A 16453-nucleotide genomic window follows, 5' to 3' on the forward strand; every position below is an offset into this window, starting at 1 on the left:
TAACAGTATACGTAAAATACAATACAAGCTGCATCAAATTTTGCATATAAAAAAAAAAATTCAGACAAATTTGTGCATTGAAAATGGAAGGAAGTTGGGAAAATTAAAGCCAGATGGAATTTCATTAAATGAATATCGAAAAAGGTAATTTGCTTTCTTGCTATTGGTTGCTGCAATATTTAATTCTATTAACCCCTTCGTTCTCTCCATTTGTGAGCACAGTTGATGTACGCTCTTCTTTTATTGCTGGCTTTATTAAAACTGGAGAAAGGATGGAAAAAAAGAGAGGCAATTTTCAAGGAAATTAGTTGGAAAATAGACTGTAGGCGAGAGATATAATGACCAAGGCGCAGGTACTTTTTAATTTAACCGAATGATGTTGGTAAAACTGGGCCATGCTGCACATATTTTCTAATAAATGAAACAAGCTTTTCTCTCTCTCTCTCTCTTTCGTTAAGAAAAAATAAAAATGCTGTGTTTCCTCTCTTTTTTGTGGCAGTATCTACCAAGCGCCTCTCTGTAAGACGATGGAAATGTAGGGAGAAATTTTAGGCGAGAAGCAGGAAAATGTTCTTTATCGTATCTTAGGCTAAGTTTAGAAGAGGAATATTCGAAGGACGAGTGATCGCCCATATTATGCCTCTTCAGAGGAGGAAGGCAACTTCTGAGGAAGTGTATACATCAGCCTTCAGCAATGTAAGTTTTTTTTTAAAAATATTTTTAATTTTTGTTTAGTTTTTTTCCCCTGGCTTATTACCAGTCAGCTGTTTGTAAGGTTTTAAATGTAAGTTTAGGAGATAACAAATCTTTTAAAGGACCTTTTTATTACTATTATTTTAACCAATGTTTTTAACTGAGTATCGCATTTTGAATGTTTTATTAAAATTTATTTAGTATTTTAAAAATAATTTTTAGTGAATTTTGTATCTTTTTTCAAGGTCTTTTCTCATCACTTAGTGTTTGTTTTTAATAACTTTTTGTATTGCATTTAATTAATTTTTAATTTTTTTTTTAATTAATACATTTGGAAATTAAGTTTAAGCAAAAATTAATATTGTAATAATTAATTAATTAGTAATTAAATTGTAATTATTAATGTCTTTAATTTATTTTGTATTTTTGTACTTTCATTATTTGAAAATATGACTGTTAGGTGGTATTAAAATGTGGTATTTAAATTTAAGGCGCGTCAACATTTAAGATTCTGGGGCCTAGAGCTTTTTCAGAGGCACTGTTGGCATCCGGACAGTGATCTCCTGTTACAGACAACTCTGTCTATTACCCAGTAGTGAGTTGTATGATGAACACGTTTATTATAGCTTAATTCTACAAGATTACATTAATAAAAAAAAATGTATTACTATCGATCATTCAAGTATTAACACCTGTTTAGTTGAACCTGTATAAGTCTTGAGAGTGGTCAACATGGTTAAATATGCGTAAAAAGAGGTCCTGTATAAGTCTTGAGAGTGGTCAACATGGTTAAATATGCGTAAAAAGAGGTCCTGTGTAAGTCTTGAGAGTCACCAACATGGTTAAATATGCGTAAAAAGAGGTCCTGTGTAAGTCTTGAGAGTCACCAGCATGGATAAAAGTGAGTTTAAGGAGGTCCTGTGTAAGTCTTGAGAGTCATTAACATGGTTAAATGTAAGTGCAAGTTGGTCCTATATAAGTCTTGTGAGTGGTCAACATGGTTAAATGTAAGTGCAAGTTGGTCCTATATAAGTCTTGTGAGTGGTCAACATGGTTAAATGTAAGTGCAAGTTGGTCCTATAAGTCTTGTGAGTGGTCAACATGGTTAAATGTCAGTGTAGAATGGTCCTATAAGTCTTGTGAGTCGCCAGTCGATTGCAGTTTTCCCAACTCTGTAAAGATATTAAATTTATTATAAAAATGTTTATAAATAATTTTTAAATAATAAAACACGAATTAATTAGTAATATTGTATTTTTTTTTCCTTTAAATCTCTGGACTAAAATAAAGAAAAATAAATATAATGAAAAACATACGTATAAATAAAAAGAAAAACATAAAAAAAAAGGTTAAAATGGCCGCCAAGGTCTAGAGAGTGTGTAAGCAATGTTGCAATGGATAAAACAGGGCAGCACATGCGATCTAGTGGCAAGTTAGGGAACTATAACTAGAGGGGGGGAGCCTGTTGTCATGGTGATATGACGTGCGGCCATCTTGGAACCGAGGGTATATAAGGAAATAAAAAAGTGGGGCGGGAGGGCGGGGCGTTCACTTGCACCTCGACCGCCGAAGCGAACACATCTATCTTTTGAACCATTTACTCTACCACAAGACTCTTTTTCAAAATTTTTTGGTGAAGTGAGAAGTCTAGACTAGAATAAGTAAATGTTTAGAGCGACGAGCGATATACTCCCCTGCATCACTCAAGTCGTACTAGAGAAATTTTGTTTTGACAGCTGTATATATAGTGTTTTAGTGCTGCCTGGTGGCAGATATGAGAACTACATTTTTTTTATAAACATATAAATGTCCAGTAGGTACTGCGATCTGGTGGCAAATATGTGAATTAATTTTTCTTTTTTTTCTGTTTTTACCGCTCTCTGACGGATTTTTTTAGAATTATTTTTTACTTTTTCTGTTTTTACCACTCTCTTACGGCATTTTCTGAAACTAATTGCTTTTTTTTGCTTTTCTTACGCTCTCTTACGACATTTTTTTGAACTACTATTATTTTGTTTTGTAAAAAAGGAAAGTAACAAGTATAATTTGATACATACCTTTACAATACTGTAAAGCTTTGCTTCTTATCATTTTTAGTGTTTTTTAACTTTTTTTTTAACAAATATAACAAAAATAAGAGGTCTATGTGGAAAAGAGAAAATACATAATGACTTTTTAAACATTTATAGATTATTCTTTATTTTGCTACCAATTTATACAAGTTTCTTTTGCATTACAAAAACATTTTAAATAATTCAATTACATCTTTTAGGTAATGATTTTTAAAATTATCTACATAACAAAATTAAAATTTACATTACATTTTCAAACTTCAAATATTTTTAAAGAGAAGGGAGTCTGCATTAATTTTTTGTGGGTAAGGGGTCATTGTGGTATAAAAGAGAATGAAATTGTTGATACACTTGCAAAGGAAGCCACTAGTAGTGGGGGAAATGGCTAATTATAAATTACCACACACCGATATCAAGGGTATAATTGCAAAAGCAGCACTACAAAAATGGCAGACAGATTGCAATAATGGTGATAAAGGGAGATTCTATAAAACTATGACAGATCAGTTACCTAGACAACCATGGTTTAAGGGAACTGTCACTAATAAATGGGTTGTTACGACAATAAGCAGGCTGAGAGCGATCCACGCGGTGTGCGGATCGTATCTACACAGGATCAACAAAAGGTCCTCTCCTCTTTGCGTAGATTGCAATGAGGTGGAGGATTTCAAACGTGTAATAATGATATGTCCACGTTATGTGGTAGAAAGGAAACGAATGTTTGACGATATATACAGGTATTTAGATGCACCATTTCGCTACGAAGACATTATATTCTCCACCAACATCTATGTGCTTAAATCTATAGATGAGCTAGCAATGAAATATGAATGTATTTAAAAAGTTATAGCCGAATTAGAATGAATGGAAGAAAATGCTTAGAGAAGGATTACGTGATTTTAATTTCGGTTAAGCTATAAGGATGGTAGGAGCACAGAGTGCTGCTCCATCCATTAGTTGTAAGATTTATGTAAATAGTTGTATTATAGTAGAGGGATGAATGTGTGAAGCGAATGTATTTATAAGTAAGAATGGAGAGTGAGTGATATTCTAGTGATAAGCACCTAGACGATGCTGGCTGAATGGCGGAAGCCAATGCCAAAAAAAAAAAAAAACTTCAAATATATTTTTTTACAAATAATCGACTAAATGATAAAAGAATTGGAAGAGTTGCAGTTGGATAGATGTTTTCCAACGACTTTTTCACTTTGCCTTAATTCGATGAACCTCTTTTGCAGGAAGCACTCCAGTTTCGCCTGTTTCAACTCTGAAAAATAACATTACACAATGAGATAGACTGTTTCCTGAATGATTCTACAAATCTAACTCAACCTCCTTGAAAATCAATGTTAATTTGTATAGGTTTAAATAAAACTAGATCAATCTTTTAGAAATAAAACGCAAGAAAGTAAAACATTGTGTTAGTAATTTTACATGAACTTAATTCATTATCAAATAGAAATTTACAATATTCATTATGGTAGCATTTTGCTGTTGAAATAAATACTTTTCATGTTTAAAGGGGAAAACATTGAAATCAAGTGGGTTTCATTTCACATTATACACACAATTAAGTTTAATTGAATTTAGTTCACAATTATTTTATTTTAATGAAATAAAGACAGGAATTTCAAAATTACATTTGATACAAGTATTTTTCATTAAAATTAAATAAATGTGACTTGCAAACAAACTATAGCTTTGATATATTACATTTCAATAAATTAAACCCTTTTTAATTATGAAAATTAATTACTATAATTTCCGTGAAAGCAAAATGTTTCCAACATGGAAAAAAAGCGGTGGAAATATTAACCATCACTTGTGTAAAATTTACTTGAATGATAATTTACTTAAGTATTGACAATATTAGGAGAACAAAAACATCAATGATAATTTCAAATGAAAATGTTTGAGCTGGCTGGATGTGTTACCGTACACAGACTAGCCTTAAAGCCGAGGTTTACCATAACGGTAACCAGACATCAAAGGGTCGCAATAAGGTTTTTTTCCCATTCTATCCACCCGATATAATCTCAGTGTAACATCACTTCCGTCTAAACTCGAAAAAACATTCAAGTACATTACTCGTGCCTTCATACAACGGGTTTTAACCCAAAACTAGTATTTTGAGACTTCCTATAAAATCATAATTCATTCATTTTTTCCAATTAATTTCGCAAGAATTATTTTTTAATATGCCTAAAAATAAGTAAACAATATATCCTGAGCAATAGAATGAAGTTAAACTTGTAAACATTTCGAAGCGGAAAAGCTGACATTCTCTTTTTTTCGTCTTACTCAACAATTCTCAGCAGTTTTCATTCCTTTATGTTGCCTAAAAGGGGAATGAAAAGCTAAAGGAAAAAAGAAAATCCCGCTTAGAAAGCTAAAAGGAGAACTGCTGAATAACGAAGTATCAGTGAACATGACAGGTTTTTCATTTCTTATTTACTGCAATCAATTGCTACCTATCACCCACCCCCACTTACTCGAGAAAGAAAAACGAGAATATTTGGTTTTTAGTCTTCTTTTATACAAAGTAAATCTCTCAGAACGATCTATTTACCAGCGTTTCTTTCTTCTGAAAAAATAAAGGCACTTTTGTGACAAAAATCGAATTTTACTAAATTATTAATGCATGAATTTAATTGTTAACACTTTAAGGTGCTTAATTTCCTTTTCGTCCTAAGAAAAACTAATGTTTTTGTGTGAAGAACAGCAAAAAAGAAACGAAATTCAAATAGATTTATGTTTCAGGATTTCTTAAAGAGAAAATGAAGAAGCCTTTCTTCGTCTTGAATTTTATTCTGATTCATCAGCGATGTTTAATGTTCTGTTTCGAATTGTAAAATTTTTTGGAGAAAGTAAATAGGAAGTTTTGAAGCTACTCGAAATGGAGAAAGACAACTCAATATTTTAGGTAATTAAGTTATTTTTTATCTAAAAGAAGAAACAATAATAATAACGAAGTTTAGATGCATTACTTCACCAATAACGGTAAGCTCAAAGTGAGCATCTGAATAAAGATGGTACTAGAACCAGATGGCTCCAGAAAATTCTTGGGGAACTACAGAAAGAAAATTGCAAAAACTTCTATTTATGTGAACTGTACAGCTAAATTCTGTGAAAGTATAAGAAGCCTGGGTAAATTACTAGGAATCAAAGACAGTAAAATATGATCCAACAAACCGTTAATACTTTGTAAGTATAAACATAAAGAAACAGAATATTGAAGAGGCAGAATACTCGTCTCCGTTCCCCACTCACAATTCATCTCATTTATTATTCATAAATTCAATTGAATTTTTCACCAATTCACAGTTAGATTCATCTTATCAATGGAATCTACAAAAATAAGTTCCTTATCTAATCACATTGCCAAATGAAATAAACTAATTTAATGTTACTTTCGGATAAACAAAAATACTCTTTTGCAATAGAATTTTCTTGTATTAGGAAAATTGAATATTTATTCGCAGTGGCTGGCCGTCGGCGAGGCTTGTCTCCAAAAAAATTCAAATGATGTTATAGTAGGAAAGTTTTATAAACATCATCATCATCAACGCCCAAAGATACAGAAAGTGGAAAAGATAATTCTGACAAGACGAGGCGCGCAAAACGCCCTAGACTTTTTCACTTTATTCAATAAAAAATTGTTCACTTTACAGAGTTACTAGAAGCTCAGAAAAATAAGTTTATATCTTAAGCTTTTTATTATTATTATTTTTTTTTTTTAGCTCTATCTAATTTGTAAGTGGGAAAAAGAGAAGTATTTCAACTGGTACAGAGAAGGAGGTAGTGAGGAAGAAGCAACATCAATCTTGAGGAGTTAGCGTAGAGAAATGAGAAGACAAGTTAGCGGATGTCAGAAATGGAAGATTACACTACCAAAGGAAAGATGATGCGACTCTTTTAGAAAAGTAAAAGTAACTCGGCAACGAGTCCTAGCTCTTCTGCCATTGAGACCGTACAGTCTACAGTGTTTTTAAGATGATAGACTGGAGAAGACAGGTCTTTTTTTTAAAAAATAAAAATAAAATACAGTTGGAGAAAAGTGGGAGTAGTGTTGAAAAAAAAAGGTAGGGGTAGAGGAGATGATCTGGTGGCGAGATCAATTTCTAAGTGATGCTGCCTTGACGTGAGTGTATGTAGGCTAAAAGGATTGCTGTCAAGTTGGCGCTGCTACTAAGTATTAGTAACGGCATTCCAATGTGACCCAGCTCTGGGAAAAGAGATCTCTTCTTCTTCTTCTTCCTTAAACTGTTCTCTCTCTCTCTCTCTCTCTCTCCCTCTCAATGCGACTCGTGATGAACTTATATCACCACTCAGGGAATATCACTTCTTATACCCAAAAACTCACCATCCTTACCAGAGTCAAATCATAAAGTGATTGACGATGTTCACATAAAAGAAAATTCTATACTTTCTCATTTAATGAATTATTGGCGAATTTATTTTCAGAGATTCATTTCTGTACCGAATATTTCTTGGATTAGTGAAGATGTCCAATAAGACGTAATTCCTCTCTGATTTCCGCGAAGGACATTTCAGCCTAACAAATTACTTGACTTGCTTAGTTTCTCAGAAGAATTCAATAAGCTCATAATGCAGAGGAATGGAGCCATAAAAGACAAAAATAAATCCACTAAATGGTTTAGTTCATAAATGTAAAGGTGTCACGAAATTGTGTAAACCAAAAAATAAGTTAATAAAATGTCACTTGAGACTAATGTTTTATTTTGGTACGTACCTTTGAAGCAAAATTTTCGGCTTAAAACTTAAGAAATTGCTGTAAGAGGAAGTCCTGAGAGTATTCACACTAGATTTCGTTTCGACAATTTTGAAAATAAATAATCTTCAAATAAGGATTAAATAGCAGTATCCAAATTAATTGGGTAAAAAACTCCCTTGGTCTAGATCAGCGTTTCCCAACCTGTGGAACGCGGAAAATAATCAGTAATGGAGGTCATAAAAAATTAAAAAACAAAAAACAAAGCATAAAAATCTCCTTTCTATAATTCATAAATAATATAATACAGTAAAGTTGTTAATATGAAGAGTAATAAGATTGCTCTATCTCAAGATATCCGAGCACATTTGACAGGATTAAAATTGTCTTTCATGGAGTATTTTCCAAAACTCGAAAGCACAAATGCTAATTGTATTTCAAACCTCTTCTACAAAGAAAATTTAGGAAAAGCTACATCATTATCAATAAAAGATTAAGAAAATTTAATTGAATTATGACCTGTCAGAACCTTAAGTGATAACTATGTAAAAATCTGCTTAAAGAGAGTGGATTGTAATGAGTTAGCTCTATCCAAGCAACATTAAGTTTAATTGGTACTTACAGGTAGTTGAAGGCTTAAAAGGAATTAATTTAGAAGATTTGGGCTCAAATATAATAATCCTAAAGAAAAACTAAGAAAATTTATTAATAATTTTGAAGAGAAAAATATGTACTCAATTTTTAATTATTTAAAAAACTAAGATCTTACACTTTACAAAGTTTATAAACTGAACATGAACTCCTTTGTAACAGATACATTGTATCTCTATACAAATAAAGATAATAATAATAAAATAGAACTCTCGGAATAAGAAATTTCACGAAATACAATCATTTTTACCAAGTGGTACAATTTAGCAGGATGTACTACCATGTGGTACGGTGAGCCAAAAAAGGTTGGGAAACGCTGCTCTAGATAGAAGAAGAATAACGCAAAAAGCGTAGATTTATCGAGAAATGTTTTATAAAAATAACAATAATAATTTAGTAAAATCAAATAATAATATTAATTGATTCTATTAATTGGTGTGGCGGCGATAATAAGAAGAATCGATACTAGAAATGAAATTTAGCTCAACTGAATCGAGAGATATTAAACAAAGCGAGAATATAGACAATGTAATGGTAAAGTTTACTTTGGGCTGGATACAGGGGCTTTATCTCCATTCATAATGTAACTCTACTAAGTGGCTTTACCATCAATTCAAGCACGTCAAGTTACTTGGCAGTTATCTTTCACAGGATTACCTCTCTTGGAGTTTATTGATGTAAAGTAAAATACATGATACCGGGGCTTATATTTTAGAATATAAGTCAATTGAACGGTTTTATATTGATTGCTTTCTAGTCCATAAATCGGATTAAAAGAAAATGATTTTCATCATTGTCACGAAATTTCTTAATTTATTTCTAAATTCAAACAGAAATATTCTTTCTTTTATAGGTTTTTTCGTAATTAGATTAGATTTTAAAAATTTAATGTGAATGTTCACAGCAATTTGGTACCCTTAACTGGGGCTACTTTGCCCCAACGCTAGGGAAAAATAAAAAGTAAATATATATATTGAGAGCGAACCACGCGGTGTGCGGATTCGTATCTTCACAGGATCAACAAAAGGTCCTCTCTCTCCTCTCTGTGTAGATTGCAATGAGGAGGAGGATTTCAGGACAATATAATAATGATATGTCCACGTTATGTGGTAGAAAGGAAACGAATGTTTGACGATATATACAGGTATTTAGATGCACCATTTCGCTACGAAGACATTATATTCTCCACCAACATATACGAGGTGTGTTCAAAAAGTAACGGGAATTTTCGTTTTTTGAAAAAAATATTTATTTATTCATCTACATTAATATTGTCGCCTTCAAAGTAGTCCCCTTCGCATACAATACACTTGTGCCAGCGCTTTTTCCAATCCTCGAAACACTTCTGAAACTCGATCTTTGTGATAGCTTTCAGCTCTTTCAGCGATTCGCTTTTAATGTCATCTATGCTTGTAAAACGACGGCCTTTTAATGTTCTCTTTATGTTTGGAAATATAAAAAAGTCACATGGAGCCATGTCTGGCGAATATGGAGGCTGGGGCATCGTTAAAGTTTTGTTTTTGGCCAAAAATTCACGAACAAGCAATGAAGTGTGAGCAGGTGCATTATCGTGGTGCAAAATCCATGAATTGTTTTGCCACAAATCCGGGCGTTTTTTTCGGATTGCTTCACGCAAACGGCGTTGAACTTGTAGGTAGTACTCCTTATTGATTGTTTGATCTTGTGGCAAGAATTCATGATGCACTATGCCATTAAAATCGAAGAACACAGTGAGCATAACCTTCACATTCGACCGCACTTGTCGAGCCTTTTTCGGTCTTGGCGATCCAGAATGCCTCCACTGGGACGATTGAGCCTTAGTTTCGACATCATATCCGTAAACCCATGTTTCGTCACCTGTTATAACACGTTTCAGTAGATCCGCATCGTTGTCGACTTCATTGAGTGACTCTTGAGCAACTTCCATTCTCCGCTGTTTTTGTTCGAAATTCAACAATTTTGGAACAAATTTTGCTGCCACACGTTTCATACCCAAAACATCCGAAAAAATTTTATGGCATGAGCCAATTGATATGGCAAAATCATCAGCGACTTCTCTGATTGTGATTCGGCGATCGTTCATAACCATTTCTTTCACTTTTTTCACGTTTTCATCGGTTGTTGATGTGCTTGGACGTCCAGGTCGTTCGTCATCTTCAACGTTTTCGCGGCCATCTTGGAAACGCTTATACCACTCGTAAATCCTTGTTTTACTCATAGCAGACTCACCATATGCCTTTATTAACATTTCACACACTTTATTACACTTTATTTCATTTTTTTACGCAAAATTTAATACAAATTCTTTGATCCATTTTTTTTAACAAACAAAAATCGCCAAGCTCGAAAAACACGTCTAACCTTAACGGCTGCCACTTAAGAAGTAAACAATGAATATTACTGAAAATTTTATCGTACTTCAGGGGCATGTGTACCAACATAATAAAAAAAAAAATTTTACAATCAGACTCTCCAAACCCGCGAAATTTAAAAATTCCCGTTACTTTTTGAACACACCTCGTATGTGCTTAAGTCTATAGCAGAGCTAGCAATGAAATATGAATGTATTTAAAAGTTATAGAATGAATGGAAGAAAATGACTACAGAAGGATTACGTGATTTTAATTTCGGTTAAGCTATAAGGATGGCAGGAATATAGAGTACTGATCCATCCATTAGCTGTAGTTTATATAAATAGTTGTATATAGTAGAGGGATGAATGTGTGAAGCGAATGTATTTATAAGTAAGAATGGAGAGTGAGTGATATTCTAGTGATAAGCACCTAGACGATGCTCTGGCTGTATGGCGGAAGCCAAGGCCAAAAAAAGAAATATATATATATATATATATTTGGTTCCAAATAAAACAGGATAAATTGGAAATTTCGTTCTTAAATAAGAACAGAACAGTTAGTTAAAGAAATGTGGTACCCGCGAGTCTATTAGGCTTTGTTTTGGAAGCTCCAATGTTTTTAAACATTATTGCAAAAATAGTACTAAATAAACTCGTGGAAGTCACTTCCTATAGTGGACTGCATGTCAAAGTCTGAACGGATGTGGTCCCGAAAGAAAAAAAAAAGGATCAGTTAGAGAGAGAAAATAATCCTAAGTAGGTACACTGTCCTTAAGATTCCGTTCATCCAGGAGTCTGCATAGACTAGGAGTAACTAATTCCATAATAACCTTTCCCTTATATCCTTTCAAAGTCTCTTCCAGAAAAGTCTCAAAAAAAAAAAAGATTGAGGCGTTTGTGGTTCCGCGAACTTTTTGTTTAAACCAATTTGATTAACTTAGTTGGGAGAAGTTCAAGTTTTAAATGATTTAATGGTAAATATACTAACATTAGCCCAGTCTGGTAATCCAGGGTGAATACATTATAATTTTCTCCAGAACATAGATTCCTTATTAAAAGGTAATTTCCGTTAGCCGGGGGGAAGGGGAGTAAAAAAGAAGAATAGGAAGTAGAAAAGTTACGAGATGCGGTACCTACAGGAGAAGCGAGAGTTTCAAGGAGTTGGTGGAAACTCTTTTGTATAATGAAATGTCTCCTGCGGCACTGATAGAGCGAGAAAACTTGGTTAGCCAAAACTGGTAGAATGAGAAGCAAACCCCTGTCGGTTAAACAATCTTCAAGTAATTATTTTTGCTTGAACCTTTTAGCCCTGTAGTTCTTCAAAGAAATTAGCTTGGTTCTTCTTATCCATTATTACTTTGTCAGATAAGGCTATATCTTTATTTATAGTCTCAAGAGGTGGTTCAGCTGGTTCTTTGTCTTCTTATAAGTCCATTGTTTTTTTTAAACTCGATGAACTTATTTGTAAGATTCTAGTGATAACTCTATTTACTTCATTTTTGAAGCTTATTTTGAAATCCATTTCTGTTTGGATGAGTTTTTATTTTATTTTAATAGATAGATAGATAGAGATAGAAAAATACTGTATTTAGTTTTTTTACAAAACATTACAGGGGTTCTGTAATAACAGAAATAAAAAAACAGAACATATTTACTCAAAACAAAAACAAAAAATTTATACTGCTATGAAACAAACTGTAAACAAAACTAAAATGAACTTTTAAAAATAAAAATGGAGAAAATTATACTTAATATGCCAATATAATAATATCCGTATAATATGTGTATATAATGATTATCTTAAATTTATTTTTATTATATAATATTTAATGTTATCCTAGGCATCTACAACTACCCATCAAACCCATCATGTTTCACTCATTTATCACAAATGCTCTAAGTTTTAGAGCGCCAGTAACGTAGTAGTAGAGATGATCCAACTGTTTCTCAGAGGCAACGGTCAACAAGCTAACCTTAATGAAGCTCTCTATTGAATTGAATTTTCTTAACGGAGGAGAGGTCTTTGATTTCGCCTTCCGCTTCGAGGATCTTGGGGTTCCCCGGTTTCCTTTATATACAGGTCGAGGGCTATCTTTCTCCGTAGAGCTAGTATGAGGTAACACAACTTCTTCGCTTGAAATAACTTTATCTACCTGAGAAATACTTTCAGAATTTAGCGATACCGAACTGCATTGGACCTCGCCGGTTAGTTTAAATAACTTTTTACAATTCTCAACAGAGTATTGGGATCCATTAACAACGAGTTTATTTCTCCTGATATATGCCAGCTGATTTTCTTCACGAGCCTTAAGCAAATATGGCACTAATTGTTTTCTATCTTCTCTCACTTCCGGAGAAAAATCCTCTGAAATAGAAATATTACTGCCCCTTAATTTTTTTGCTGCCTTGAGAATTTCAAACTTTTGCCAAAGACAATGTAGTTTAATAAGAATCGGCCGTTCACCTTTAATTTTGCCCACTCTATAAATATTACTGATATCAGTTGACATCAATGAAATTTCCAATTTAGTTAGAAATATATCTCTCACCAACTTCAGAAGGTCCGATGTAGTTTCGCCTTGCTCTTCTTTTATGTTAAATAACATTAAATTATTTCTTCTTTGAGATTCTCTTAAATATTTTACTTCATTTTGTGTTTCATCTAAAACTCTTATTATATCGATTTGTATGCCCTCCAAATCTGAAACTCGCTGTTTAGTGTTTTCAAGTTGTTCTCTATAAATTTGAAATTGTTCATTCCCTTGACGAATTTCAACCTGTAGACCTTTAATTAAATTCGCTATTTCATCTAATGTAATTTTTTCAGCCATATTCAGTTTATTACAAATTTTCTAAATTGAAATAAAATAAATTTAATATCAGAACTCTCAAAAGTCAGTAAATTTGTTGAAATATAATAAAAAGAAAGAAAAACAAAAAATATTATGTTTACTTTAGAAATATTAAAGATGCGAAGTTGGGTTCAAATAGCAATTGTTCATTTAAAATCCTCGTAAACTTCTGAACAAATACCCCTTCCACAGTCACTATATCGGTTCGCTTCTATCCCCTCCAACTCACTAATCACTGCTATATGTAATAAGTTACCTTTAATTAAATATTTCAATCACTTATATCTCAAAAACTGTTCGACAAAAATACTTGAAATTTTACCACAATAACGGATGAGTTAAATTGAACGTACTTATCAAAAATCACAACTTAACTCCTCGTATAAACAAAGTTACACATCGAAAAATACAGAGCCGATCTTACTCGTGTCAGAGCTAATACAGAACTTTTATTTTAATATATATAATTAAAACCAAGAGTTCTACACTAATTATCACGCTCATTCTGTCATGAGAGAAGAAGACTAACTTCCAGGAGTAAAAAGAAAATAGAATCTCTATCCTTCTTGTACGAAAGGTGAAGGATACAGTTCATACAATTAAGAAGAGTTCACGCTACAAATGATAATAAATACATGGCTGCCCCTAGGAGATTAAAATGAAAATGATTATACGAGTATTAACAATAAAAGTAAGTATTATAAGTCAATAAAACAAAAGAATTAACCTATATGGATAAGTGGTTAAAATAAAAGTATAGTCTAAATAAGAAAATGAAACCTATAAGAGCTGGAAAATGGCTGATAAAGGCCAAAACGTCATAATAAAAACGAGAACAAGGTGAGGGTTCATTAAGTAACTAAACAAAATTATCCAATAATATAAATTTGATCACTCTACGTTAGAGGGTATAACGTTTACTTGAAATGTTTTGTCCGAAGTTCTTAGGGAAGAAAGAGTTATATGGGGAGGTACTTAAGAAGCCACACAGCCCACAATAAAGTACCTTCTAACTTATATATAAAGAGAAATGTGTAACAGTTAAGCCTACCTTTTTATTGAAGATTTCCATTTAGAATCATCAAATTAAAAAAAAAATCCAAGTAAAAATGATTGTTAGCCGTTGATGTTCAGCAAAATAGTCCTCTACGTCTCGTAATCCATCCTTGAACTCTTGAAGTGAGCCATCAATGGAGAGGTTATACATTGGTGAGGTTATACACAGCTAACTTTGAAGAGATTTTTGATTGTACTTGTGAGTATGATGATATTCCTGGTGTTAAAACCTGAAATCAGAAATTGTTCATCAACATTTTTTTTTTAAAAAAAAAAAAAGGCTTAAAGAATAAAATCAAAGAATTAAATAATTTAGAAATGGAAAAGTGAATTTTGGGGAGCTGTGGGAGGAGTGCTTTTACTCGGGTGTCAGAAAAACTGGATTAGGACATGTTGGACACCTTATTATTCAAAGTGAGCAGTCCCTCCATTCCATTATATCGACCTGAAATTTAAACCATAGTATTGTTCCCTATAGTTTTTCTTCTCCTTTTTTCCACCGTATATTTCCCAGCCAACTTTTCTACAAATTGTGTGTGTGTTCTGTTTGAACAAGAGAAAGAGATGCCTAGAATGAAAAAAAAAAGCAGATAGAAAGAGAAAACAAAAGCAAACAAAATGTTTCAAACAAAGTTTTTTAAAAAGTTGCTCCCAAACATCATGGAGTTTCTTTAGCCAGCGAATATCAAGCAGTAACTACTATCTCATACCCAACTTTTGAGTTACAGTTTTCCTAACCAAAGTGAACCTTATCACAAAACTGCCTACCAAACTTACTTTCAAATATTCACCTAATATTCGCACCTTACCAACTTTTCTCCACAGTAATATTTCTCATCCTGTTTTTTATTTTTTTGCTTTATCATATCTCTTGAAACAAAGTATGGCGAACGAACAGAATTTGGAGCAACCACTTGCACTGTCTTTGTTGAAGGTTTCTGGATCCAAAAAGGTAGCCATTAAAAACTGGTGGCAGAATAATGATTCTTAAATATTATTCTAAACAAGCACTATCGGTGGGACGCTGGAATAATATTAGAATTTATTGCTAACGTTTGAGCAGATACGCTTCCTTGGCATTAATCCACGAATGCTGGTTCAGTACTTTGATGTCTGAAGGATTGTAATGTTTTTGTTACAAAAATGTAACCAATTTTTTGTTTTAGAATAATAGAAAGAAACTTCAATGGAAATAATTAATCTGGCAAGAATAAATCACCAAGATAATGTTAGAGAAGGCGGTTTCGATGACTGACTGATATAGGCTAAAAAAATAGAGTAAAGATAAAGAACTCACTTGGATTCTACAATTCCTTTTTCATAAACTCTGGCTGAACTCAACACTTAGAGGAGAACTCGTTCGAGCTGCTGTTCAGCAAAATAGTCCCACGTCTCGTATCCATCCCTGAACTCCTGAAGTGAGCCCATCAATGGTGGTTCTGGATCCAAAAAGGTAGTAATTAAAAACTGGTGGCAGAATAATGATTCTTAAATATTATTCTAAACAAGCACTATCGGTGGGACGCTGGAATAATATTAGAATTTATTGCTAACGTTTGAGCAGATACGCTTCCTTGGCATTAATCCACGAATGCTGGTTCAGTACTTTGATGTCTGAAGGATTGTAATGTTTTTGTTACAAAAATGTAACCAATTTTTTGTTTTAGAATAATAGAAAGAAACTTCAATGGAAATAATTAATCTGGCAAGAATAAATCACCAAGATAATGTTAGAGAAGGCGGTTTCGATGACTGACTGATATAGGCTAAAAAAATAGAGTAAAGATAAAGAACTCACTTGGATTCTACAATTCCTTTTTCATAAACTCTGGCTGAACTCAACACTTAGAGGAGAACTCGTTCGAGCTGCTGTTCAGCAAAATAGTCCCACGTCTCGTATCCATCCCTGAACTCCTGAAGTGAGCCCATCAATGGTGGTTCTGGATCCAAAAAGGTAGTAATTAAAAACTGGTGGCAGAATAATGATTCTTAAATATTATTCTAAACAAGCACTATCGGTGGAACGCTGGAATAATATTTAAAC

At 32.8% G+C, this 16453-nt stretch overlaps 1 protein-coding gene and 1 long non-coding RNA gene across 13 annotated transcripts in view; one reads left to right on the forward strand and one right to left on the reverse strand.

Annotated features, from left to right (window-relative positions):
* The window catches only part of Liprin-gamma (liprin protein kazrin), a 433354-nt gene that overhangs the window by 210863 nt on the left and 206038 nt on the right, over positions 1 to 16453 (forward strand). The gene's annotated exons all lie outside the window — the stretch shown is intronic.
* Positions 2866 to 16453, reverse strand: part of LOC141446850 (uncharacterized) — an 86456-nt gene continuing 72868 nt past the window's right edge. For 2 of the 3 annotated variants that reach the window (XR_012453938.1, XR_012453936.1), the window contains exons 2-5: positions 16208 to 16349; positions 15707 to 15848; positions 14405 to 14639; positions 2866 to 4032 (exon numbers count right to left, since the gene is read on the reverse strand). This is a non-coding gene — a long non-coding RNA (uncharacterized lncRNA). Of the gene's footprint in view, positions 4033 to 7518; positions 7702 to 14404; positions 14640 to 15706; positions 15849 to 16207; positions 16350 to 16453 lie in introns of all 3 variants that reach the window. The other variant, XR_012453937.1, reaches the window with a different exon arrangement.

This window comes from Rhodnius prolixus, unplaced genomic scaffold (assembly GCF_049639745.1).
Source record: "Rhodnius prolixus isolate KJV_2025 unplaced genomic scaffold, Rpr scaffold_7, whole genome shotgun sequence".
NCBI lineage: Eukaryota > Metazoa > Arthropoda > Insecta > Hemiptera > Reduviidae > Rhodnius > Rhodnius prolixus.